This window comes from Talpa occidentalis, unplaced genomic scaffold (assembly GCF_014898055.3).
Source record: "Talpa occidentalis isolate TD23 unplaced genomic scaffold, MPIMG_talOcc4v2.1 talOcc4.10, whole genome shotgun sequence".
NCBI classification, from domain to species: Eukaryota; Metazoa; Chordata; class Mammalia; order Eulipotyphla; family Talpidae; genus Talpa; species Talpa occidentalis.
In genome coordinates this window covers 69,181,938-69,193,541 of record NW_023600993.1, presented here as the reverse complement: position 1 = coordinate 69,193,541, position 11,604 = coordinate 69,181,938, and positions in this window count along the sequence as shown.

The window sequence follows — 11,604 nt, the reverse complement described above, 5'->3', positions numbered from 1 at the left end:
ATTTCCTATTGTCACATCTAGACCACCAAGTCATTTCATCCTCTCTGCTGTTTATTTAAAATTCATTCCATTGTTTTATGGTATTTGCTCAGTGCTAAAGAGAACTGGAAAATTGCTCCCAGTGTTACAACAGTAACCAACAAATTAGCAAGTATATAATCAGCAAATTTAAAAAATCATTTTCACAGGACCTCCCTGGTGGCACAAGGGGTTAAGCACAGCACTAAGAAGCAATCCACAGCCTCTATAGCAGGAGTTCGAACCCTGGCCAGGGAGCAACCCATGTGGCGCAGCAGACCTCTCCTGTCTCACCCACTGCTGTTCCCCTCAGCAGTGTATTTCAGTTAGTCTACCTGTTCTGTTCTCTACTCTGTCTCTGGTGAATCCTCTTATCACCACCCCCACATCCCATCCCTGCACCTCTGGCCTGTACCCCAGCTCTTGTATGCATAAATAAATAAATCTTTAAAAAAATCATTTTCATGAACTTTGGAGAACTAATGTCATAGGGCAACCAATTGACTCAAGACTAAGGTTCAGGATGAGACCTATTCATGTCCAATCCCATTCACCTTCTGGCTTCTGAGTACATCCACTGAGTTCTTCAACCCAAATCATGGAATGGTAGCTGAACCTCTATAGCCAGGATTAGATTACTATAAACCGTCATAAGTCTTAAGATCAGTCTGCCTTCCAGTTCCATCCATGCTGCCACAGATGGCACGAGTTTATCTTTTTAAATCACTGGCTAGTATTCCATTGTGTATATATACCACATCTTCTTGGCCAACTCACCCATTTTGGGAATTTAGGTTATTTCCATATATACAAGCTATTGTAAATAGTTCTGTAATAAACATAGAGTGCAGATTTCCTTCCAAATTAGTGTTTTTGTGCTCTTTGGACAGGTACTTGGGAGTAGAATTGCTGAGTCATGTGGTAAATCCATTTTTAATCTTTTGAGGAATCTCCACACTTCTTTCCATAGGGACTGGAAAGAACAGTGTAATATGGTTTCTTTTTCTCAACATTCTGGCCAGCATTTGTTGTTTGTGTGTGTGTTTTCAATATGGGCCGTTCTCACTGGTATGAGGTGGTACATTGTTGTGCTTATTCTAAGCAAGTGAGCCAGAGGAGAAAGATAAATATTGGATGGTTTCATTAATATGTGGAATCTAGAGAAAACAAAAGATCAGACAAAGACAAACTGTAAGACTGACCCTAGAAAGCAGACTGTAGGTCTGAAACACACAGGAAGAGTGCAGTGGGAAGGGACAAGTAGAGAAGATGGAGGTAAGGACAGTGCTGTGGAGTGTGGTGGAGGAATGTGGGCCCTTTGGTGTTGGGAAAGCTATGGTGACTGCACCTGAAGGGAGAAATTCTTTATTGTGAAAAAATAAGCAAGGACATTTAAAAAATAAAATGAAAAATCAATCTGCTTTTTCCAACTTTCTTTTTTTTTTTTTAAGTTGTTTTGGTCTTTCTAGATCATTTGTATTTCAACAAGAATTTTAAAATCAGCTTGTAAATTTCTACAAAAAGTCTGCTGGGATTTTGATTGGGATTCTCTTGACTCTATAGATCAATTTGAGGTGAACTGACATCTTTTTTTTTTTTTTTAAGATTTATTTATTTATTTATACAAGAACCGGGGTACAGGCCAGATGCGCGGGAGGGCAAGAAGATTCACCAGAGACAGAGCGGGGAACAGAACAGGCGGACTGACAGGAAATACACAGCTGAGGGGAGCAGCGGGTGCGACAGGAGAGGTCTGCCGCTCCATGTGGGACCCTCGCCAGCAGACTGGGATGGAATCCGCGCTGCAGAGGCTGTGGACGGCTTCACAGCGCGGCGCTCAACCACCTGCGCCACCAGGGAAGGCCCTGAACTGACATCTTAACAATGTTAAATACCTTCACCTGTATTCCTCTCCATTTATTTATATCTTTTTATGTTTCTCTTGGTATCATTCACTGGTTTCAGTTATAGAAATTTGACATCTTTTGTCAGATTTGTCACTAAGTATTTCTTATTTTTTTAATTATATATTTTAAAATTTTAGTACTTTTTAATATTGATTTTTGTGTGTTGCTGGTATTTGGACTAAAAATGATATTTGTATATTGATCTCACATTCCACAACTTTTAAAACTTGCTCAGCAAGTGTAAGGGCAGGACAGGACACAGTGCAGGTTTTCTGATCCCATGCAGATCGGGTAAAGGAGGAGTCAGAGTCCTCAGTAGTTTTGCAGGTTTTTTATTTGGGGTTCACCAGGCATATGGCAGGCAGGGGTGCTGGCTGGGGGGCTGGGAGGCTGGCAGGCCTCCCAGCCCCCAGCAAGTCCTCACTCTATCTGGGCTCTCTAGCGTTCGTTCTGCTGCTTCTCGGCTTCGGCTGCGGCTGCTGCTGGTGCTGGTGCTGCTGGCGTCCCCCCGTGACGCCGCCCTTAAAAGCACAGTCTTAGCTCAGCTGAATCCCATCTACCTATGCCCACACCCTATTCCAGGTGCCCACCATCAGGCATGCATTCAGGACAAGGATCCATCATCTATCCTGATGGCGGAAGGGCAGAAAAGCCTGATATTTTCTTTACCCTACAGCAAGGAAGAAGAAATCAGAGACCAGACACAGCCTATTCTCTCTGCTCAACTTTAACCAGCTGGGAGGATGTTTGTCATGTAGATGACTGTGGGTTGGCCTCTATTTCTCTATTTCTCTCTGTGTGGGATGATGAACAAGAGAATAGACCTCTATGCACCTCTGGTAATAATGCTTACCTTGCCACAACTGATGGAATCTTATATGTTAAAGGTCCATCCAGGGCAAACACTCAATACATGTCAGTGCTCATTGTCTTATAATCCAAGCTCCCTATGGAAATTTCTCTTGTGCCTCCAAATGTTAAGTACCCTGTACACCCAGAGTAAATGCTCAAAAAGTTCTTTCTTGTTGACCTACCATGAAATACTTTGTTAAGGAGCCAAAGGCCAGTTTCTTCACTAAAGGACATGGTGTTTCTAAATATAAAAGATTCTGTCAAAAACCATTTCCCCTTAATGCAAATCAAAACTACCATGAGATACCATCTCACACCAGTGAGAATGGCACATATTAAAAAAACTAGCAACAACAAATGTTGGCGAGGGTGTGGAGAAAAAGGAACTCTTCTGCACTGTTGGTGGGAGTGCAACTGGTCCAACCACTATGGAGAGCTGTGTGGAGATTTCTGGACCTACTAAACATAGAGCTTCCATATGATCCAGCAATTCCACTCCTAGGTATTTACCCAAAGGACACAGAAACATCAATTCCAAAGAACACCTGCACCCCTATGTTTATAGCAGCACTATTTACAATAGCTAAGCTTTGGAAACAGCCCAAATGCCCAAAAATAGATGACTGGATCAAGAAGATGTGGTACATATATACCATGGAATATTACTCAGCATTCAAAAAAGATAAACATATGCAATTTGCAGCAACATGGATGGCGTTGGAAGGGATCATGCTCAGCGAAATAAGCCAAAAAGAAAAAGAAAAATACCGGATGGTCTCACTCATAGCAGGAATCTAGAAAACTTAAATAAGGGACCAGGAAAATGAATATAAGAAAGTGAAAATCAAAATCAACAAAAAACTATGAACCAGAGACACTTTTTGGGGGTGGGGGGTGGGAGGGGAGGGATTGGGGTCAGAATGGGGCATTTGCAATTGTATGAGGGAATATAAAAATAAAATTTATTATTTTAAAAAAAAAAAAAAACCATTTCCCCTTGGCCCAACCCAGAAGTTGTCTTCATAGTTTCTGTATAGCCAAGGACATCCATCTTTCTGCCTGAGGATGTTTTCTGGTGCTTGGGTGAGTGCATGGAGAATAGAAGTACCAAGGGAGTTAATAACCTGGGAGAAACTCTCTACCAGTGAGTGACAGGAGTGGGTAGATAATAAAACCTGACTCTTTCATCTCTTAATCAGAATGATTTTGTTCTATTCTGATTAGTCCTTTAGAGGTCCCAGTTAAATTGAGCCACAGTGGTAAACTGCTTGTTAAGGCACCTGATATTTTCTTCCTTCTCTGTCTCACATGCCCTCCTTCTCAACCACTTCCTGGGATCACCTCCTAGATAAGCTAATTGTGCCCCAAATCATTCAGTTGCTTTTAGCAACTGAACCATGACAGGTCATTCAATGAATGATCAAGCTAGATAGTATCAGAGCTAGAGTTAAAACCCAAACGTCTTTTTCCTGGTCCCTTATTTAGGTTTTCTAAATTCCTGCTATGAGTGAGATCACCCAGTATTTTTTTTCTTTCTGGCTTATTTCCCTGAGCATGACCCCTTTCAGCTCCATCCATGTTGTTGCAAATTGCATGACTATCTTTTTTGATTGCCGAGTAATATTCCATTGTGTATATGTAACACATCTTCTTGATCCAGTCATCTATTTTTGGGCATTTGGGTTGTTTCCATAGCTTAGCTACTGTAAATAGTGCTGCTATAAACACAGGGGTGCAGGTGCCCTTTTGAATTAATGATTCTGTATCCTCTGGGTAAATACCCAGGAGTGGAATTGCTGGATCATATGGAAGCTCCATCAAAAAAGGCTAATTATAGTAAAGTAAAAATCAAAATCAACAAGCAACTATAAACCAGAGACACACTACAGGGGGGAGAGGGAAGGAGGGCTTGGGATCAAAATGAGGGGGGGTGGGACATGTATAGAGGATATAACCAAGATGAAAATGCATACATTGTGCAAAAATGAAAAATGATGTAAAATATATAAAATAAAATTAAATTTAAAAATTAAAAAAAAAATCAAATCTGGCTCTAGAATATAGTCTTTAATCTTACTGGCTAGGAGCATAACATACTTGAAACAATGAGAACTGAATGTTGAATGGCATTTAATTAGACACTAATATTGCATTACTCACTTTGCTATTCTTGTGTCCAAAGACTGGTATTACTAAGTACAGATTTGACTATGTGTGATTTCAAGTAGCAATAGAAACAGTTAATGATTGAAGGAGGGACTTAGAGAGTGGTCACCAAAGTCAAGAAGGGATAACTTCTCTAACATAATGAAATAGTAGTGGTGCAGGAATATTTAAAAATATAATGAAAATGGAGAAGGGTCTAAAGCATATCTACAAAGTGTGAATGATGCAACTTTTAAAAAGTCCATAGATATTGGTCAGCAGCATTTCCTGTACCACCTGTTTCCATAAACATGGGGCTAGCAGAGGTACACATTTGACAAATGCCCCAGTAGTTGTGCCACAGTAGGATAGTGCTGTGATGTATCAGAAAGATGTCCACAACCATGCTGTTATTGTCACTTAAACAATTAAATAGGTGTATTATATTACATGCTACCACTACCACTATCACAGTACAAGCATACCTCATTTTATTGTTTCACTTTATTGCACAGTTTTTACAAATGGAAGACTTGTGGCAACCTAGCATTTAATAGCTTACAGGTGCCATCTTTTCAAAAGTATCTGGAAAAAATATCTATATACATAGTCACTTCATGTCTCTGTGTCACATTTTGCTAATTTTAATTAACATATGTACATTGTGTTTTTTTAAGACAATGTTATTACAAACGTAACAGACTAGAGTATGTTGTAAGTATATATATGCATTGGGAATCCAAAAAAAAATTGTGCAACTCACTCTATTGAGGTGGTCTGGAACTGAACCTACAATATCTCCAAAGTATGCCTATATATGAAATAAAAATAAGTCCATCAAGAGAGGACTGACTAGGTACATTTATTCATGTACTATCTACATAATGAAATATTATATAACAATAAAAAAGAATGAAGTAGATATATTGCTGATATAGAAAGCTCTCCAAGATATATTAAGCTAAACATAAGATGCAAAAACATCTAAATAATACTATCATTATATATATTTTTAAAATTTATTTATACAAGAACTGGGGTACAGGCCAGAGGTGTGGGAGGGTGAGAGAATTCACCGGAGACAGAGGGGGGTGCAGAACAGGCAGACAGACCAAAAACACTGCTGAGGGGACCAGAGGGTAAGACAGGAGAGTTCTGTTGCACCATGTGGGCATCTCCCTGGCTGGCTGGGAATCGAATCAGTGCTACAGAGGCTGCAGACAGCTTCACAGCACTGCACTCAACCTGCTGCTCCACAGTGGAGGCCCCTATAATTTATATTTTTAGTGATAATATACCTCTATGTATATAAACATACACGCATATACACATAGACATAACTACATGCTCAGAATAACTCAAGAAGTTTATTTAAGAAAGTGGCAAGCAGTTGATTCTGATAAGAGAAACTAGGCAGGATTAAAGGGATAGCTTTTACTGTACATCATTTCAATTGAATTCTGCATCATGTGTTGCTTTTAAATAAAAAACATGATATGTAAGTTTCTTGGAGATCATCCCCTGCAGAAAAAAGTTAGCTCATTAAATGATCCAGGACCATGTGGAAAGAGAGGTCCTGTCAATAGCTGTTCCAAGGCCCAGATATGAATGAAGACATCTTGAACTTTTCAGGCTCAGTGAGGTACCAGCTGAATGCAGCCTAACATGTAACCCAGGCCAAGTTCATTCCAGCTAGCCCACAGATTTATGAAAAATAATTTTGTTTGAAAATACAGTGCCTGCACACACAGAGACATGAACACACAAAGAAAAGAGAGAAATAGAAAAAGAAAAAAAAAAGAAGGAAATATTCAATGCAAAAATGACTTTTTCAAGGTAGAATCCCAAAGTAAGTATGAGACATATTTTGAGTCACTCTTACTGCTGCTAAATAATAGCAAGTAGTTAAATGTGTACACAACCCCAGTCCCGAGTGATGGTATCTTAAAGTAACCATACAGAGAAACTATAATGGAAAGCATATCAATTTAAATCTTCAGCAAGTTCCTCAAAGAAACAACAATAACACATTTTATAGAGCTCTTGTGAGCCTTGAAGAGGATGCTCACATATGACTCTATGACTGAGCTGTATGTATATAATAACATACTAATCATTGACTTCTTCAACCTCTACTGTCCATCTCTGCTATATCTATTATATAATGCTGTATAAGAAACAATCACAAAAGTTAATGGCTTAAGATAACAAGAAACTTTATCTCAGGGTTTTGATGGGTCAGAATTCAAGAGCAGCTTGACTAGTCAGCTCTCTCTCTTTTTCTATCTATATATTTTTTAACATCATTTTTCATTTTTGCACAATGTATGCATTTTCATCTTGGTTATAGTCCCTATACAATTCCCATCCCCCTTATTTTGACCGTAATCCCGTCTACCCTCCTGCCCTCCTGTAGTGTGCCTCTGATTTATAGTTGCTTGTTGATTTTGATTTTTACTTTATTATAGTTAGTCTTTTTCCTGGTCCCTTATTTAGGTTTTCGAAATTCCTGCTATGAGCGAAATCATACAGTGTTTTTCTTTTTCTTTCTCATTTATTTCGCTGGGCATGATCCCTTCCAGCTCCATCCATGTTGCTGCAAATTGCATGAGTTTAACTTTTTTGATTGCTGAGTAATATTCTATTTTGTATATGTACCACATCTTCTTAATCCTCAACCTGCTAAAGATGGAGCTTCCATATGATCCAGAAATTCCACTCCTAGGCATTTACCCAAAGGACACAGAAACATTAATTCAAAAGGACACCTGCACCCCTATGTTTACAGCAGCACTATTTACAATAGCTAAGCTATGGAAACAACCCAAATGCCCAAATATAGATGACTGGTCAGCTCTCTCTTGAGGTCGATCCTGAGATTGCAATCAGGTGTTGGCTAGAGCTCTGGTCAGCTGGAGGTTGGATGGGACTGGAGGATCTACTCCCATTCCCCCATCCATACCTAATGGGAAGCCTTAGATATTCTTGAAGTGGTCCCTCCCTCATGACTGCGTAGGTGTCCTCACAATGCGGTGGCTGGTTACCTGGAAGGGGGCCATCCTTGGACGTCACACACCATCAACCAGGTTTAGCTCTGACTCAGTGTGGGAGGGAACTATACAAGGGCATGGATTTGTGGTGGGAGGGAATGAGTGGGGGGCTTTTATGGATTTTATTCCTCAAAATTGATAAGTTGAAGCCCTAACCCCTATTACCCTGACTGTGATTGTATTTAGAGATGGGACCTTTAAAGAGATAATTAAACTAAAATGAGGTCATTACAGTGTGGCTATCTAATATAAAGGGTATCCTTATTAAAAGAGGAGATTAGATATACATCAATACTTAATTCATGCTAAAGGAACCATGACTGTTCAAGGGAGAGAGTCTCTTTAACAAATGATATGGAAAAAACTTGATGTCCATTTGTAAAAAATGAAGTTGGATCATCCTTGAATTTCATGCACAAAAATCAATTTCAAATGGATTAAAGACTTAGATATTAAGACCTACAACAATAAAGCACATAGGAGAAAATATTGGTGATACATTTCATGACATCGATGATGTGTTTTTAGAGACTTGACCCCTCCAGCAAGGGAAATAAAGCAAAAATAAACAATTTGGATTAACTCAAATTAAAAAAACTTTTACACACTGAAAGAAAATATGGGTAGATTAAAAAGACATCTTACTGAATAGAAGAAAATATTCACACACTACCCAATCAACAAGGGGTTAATATCTAATATATTTTTAAAATCTTATTCAATTTAATAATTTAAAAAAATTAATAAGTGAGAAGCAGATAGTAATAAACAATTCACCAAAGAGGATATTCAGAAAGCCAATAGAACACAGAAAAAAGGCCATCATCATTTTTGAAAAGGGAGAGGCATATCAAAACCATAATGAAATATCATCTCACACCAGTGAGAATAGCACAATTTTAAAAGACCCCCTACAACAAGTGGTGGAGAGGATGCAAAGAATATGAACCTATTGTATTACCGCTGAGAATATAAACTGGTGCAGCCACTTTGGATTTACCTTAAAAATTAAAAATGGAAATACTGTATAACCCAGCAAGTCTGCTCTTGGGCATCGAGTCAAAGAGCTTGAAACCAGCAATGCAGTATTACATGCTCTACAATGTTTATTGTATTATTGTTTACAATCATTCAGATTTGAAAACAACCTAAGTGCCCACTGATAAAGGACTGGGTCAAGCAGATATGACATATCCATGGATGGAATATTATTCAGCCATAAGGAAAGAAAGTGTTACATACAGCAAAATAGAAAGAATTTTAGGAAATTGCATGTAGTAAAGCAGGCCAGAATAACAAAGACAAATACTGGACATTTATATAGCAGGTGATTGACAAAGCAAAATACTTATAAAAACTATTGGGCACTAGTAAATAAAGTGAGGTTTCTGAGGTTAAGGGAGAGAAGGAGAGGGGGAAGTGTCAAAGGAATATCAGGGATAGCTGGGGGGAAGGGAGAATAAACTACTGAGAAAAATTTTTTTCTTTAATTTTGAGTTAAAAAAATCTTTATACATAACTTTATACATAACATTAGTTAGAACGTCATACATAACATTAAAAAATCTTTATGCTAACATTAGTAAAAACTCATCAGAAATCTAAAGCATAACTATGGGAATGATACTTCTGTAAATAGGTATTACTATAGAGACAGCTTCCGATAAGCAGAAATGCTTCTTTAAATTGTTGAGAATGAGCAGCAAAGACCACCCGAAGTTGACTTCTTTCCACTATATTAGGACTTCTGGCTTCATATAATATCTGATCTGGATTAATAGGGTACAAGTAAAGTAAATTTATTATGAAACTTATGACTACTATATGTTGTCTTAGAAAGGATTTATTTTTAAATATTTATTTTATTTAGACAAGAGCTGGGGGACAGGCCAGAGGCGTGGGAGGGTGAGAGGAGTCATCAGAAACAGAGAAGGGAACAGAACAGACAGATCTACTGAAATACACTGCTGAGGGGAACATCAGGTGAGACTGGAGAAGTCTGACAAGCCATGTGGGTATCTTGCTGGCCGGCCAGGATTGAACCCACACTGCAGAGGCTGAAGACAGCTTCACAGTGCTGCGCTTAATTGCCTGCCCACCAGGGGAGGCCCAGAAAGGATATTTTTATGATACTCAGAAACATTGTAACTATAGGAAGACAAAATATGATGCAAGGCTGTAACATTGGAAATCTACAAATGGAATTTTCCTATTATGGGGTAGAATACCAGAAGTTTGTAATTGGTCTTTGGGATTAGGTAAGTCTCAGTGTGATTGCTTGCTCTGCATTTTATCAGGCCAATTAAGGGGGAAAGAGATTAGGACACAAACACACAGAGAGAAGACCATTTGAAGACAGAGAGAAGAAGCCAGCTACAAACCAAGACAAGAAGTCCCAGAATAAACCGGCCCTACTGAAGTTTTCATCTTGGGGTTCTAGCCTCTAGAACTGTGAGAAAATTTATTTTGGTGGTTCTGCGATCCAGCTTATGGTACTTTGTTATGGCAGCCTAAACTAACTAATGCAGGCCATTGTGGAAGGTAGTCTATGCTAATCATCTTATTGCATTTTTTAAATTATGGCTTCTCAGAGAGAATTACACATCTTGTATAATTCCCTTTTTATGAAACTTTCCCAAAAAGTATATCCAGGGCCTCCCGGGTGGCGCAGCGGTTGAGCGCTGGGTTGCGAAGCTGCCCGCAGCCTCTGCAGCGCCGGTTCAATCCCCGGCTCCTCCCCGGCCACCAGAGGAGGGTCCCACATGTTGCGCAGACCTCTCCTGCAGCCCGCTGCTCCCCTCAGCAGTGTACTTCGGTTCTTCTGCCTGCTCTGCTCCCCGCTCTGGCTCTGGTGAATTCTCTCACCCTCCCGCGCTTCTGACTGTACCCAGTGCTTGTGTAAATCAATCAATCAATCAATCAATCTTTAAAAAAAAATCCATGTCTTTAAAAAAAAAAAAAGTATATCCATAAACACCATAAACACCAAAAGTAGATCAGACATAGCTGGAGCTGGAGGCCCAGGGAAATGGGGAGGACTGCTAATGGGCATAAGATTTCTTTTGGGGGTGATAAAAATGGTCAGGATTTAGATAATGGTAGCGGTTGCACAACTTTGTGAATATGAAAACCACAGAACTGCTGACTCTAAAAGAATGACTTTTATAATTTATGAACTAAGCCTCAGTTTTCTTCAATAACTACATTGACCCATCAACCAGTATTGATAAGCGGTCCTGTAGGCTATGTTCTGGGCCCGGAGCTGGGTTGAAGAACACCACCTGGCAGAAGACTAACAACTGAGTTATGGTAGTGAGATACAGCTTCAAAATACATTCAATCATTAAATAGCTAAAAAATTTCCCTATATTCCTGCTATAAGTGAAACCATGCGATATTTATCTTTTTCCTTCTGGCTTATTTCACTGACCATAGTTCCTTCTAGTTCCATCCACGTTGCTGCAAATGGCATGGGTTTATCTTTTTTGATTGTTGAATAATATTCCATTGTGTATATATGCCACATCTTCTTGATCCAGTCATCTATTTTTGGGCAATTGGGGTGTTTCCAGGTTTTACCTGTTGTAAATAGTGCTTCAATAAACGTAAGTGTACAGGTGTTCCTTTGAATC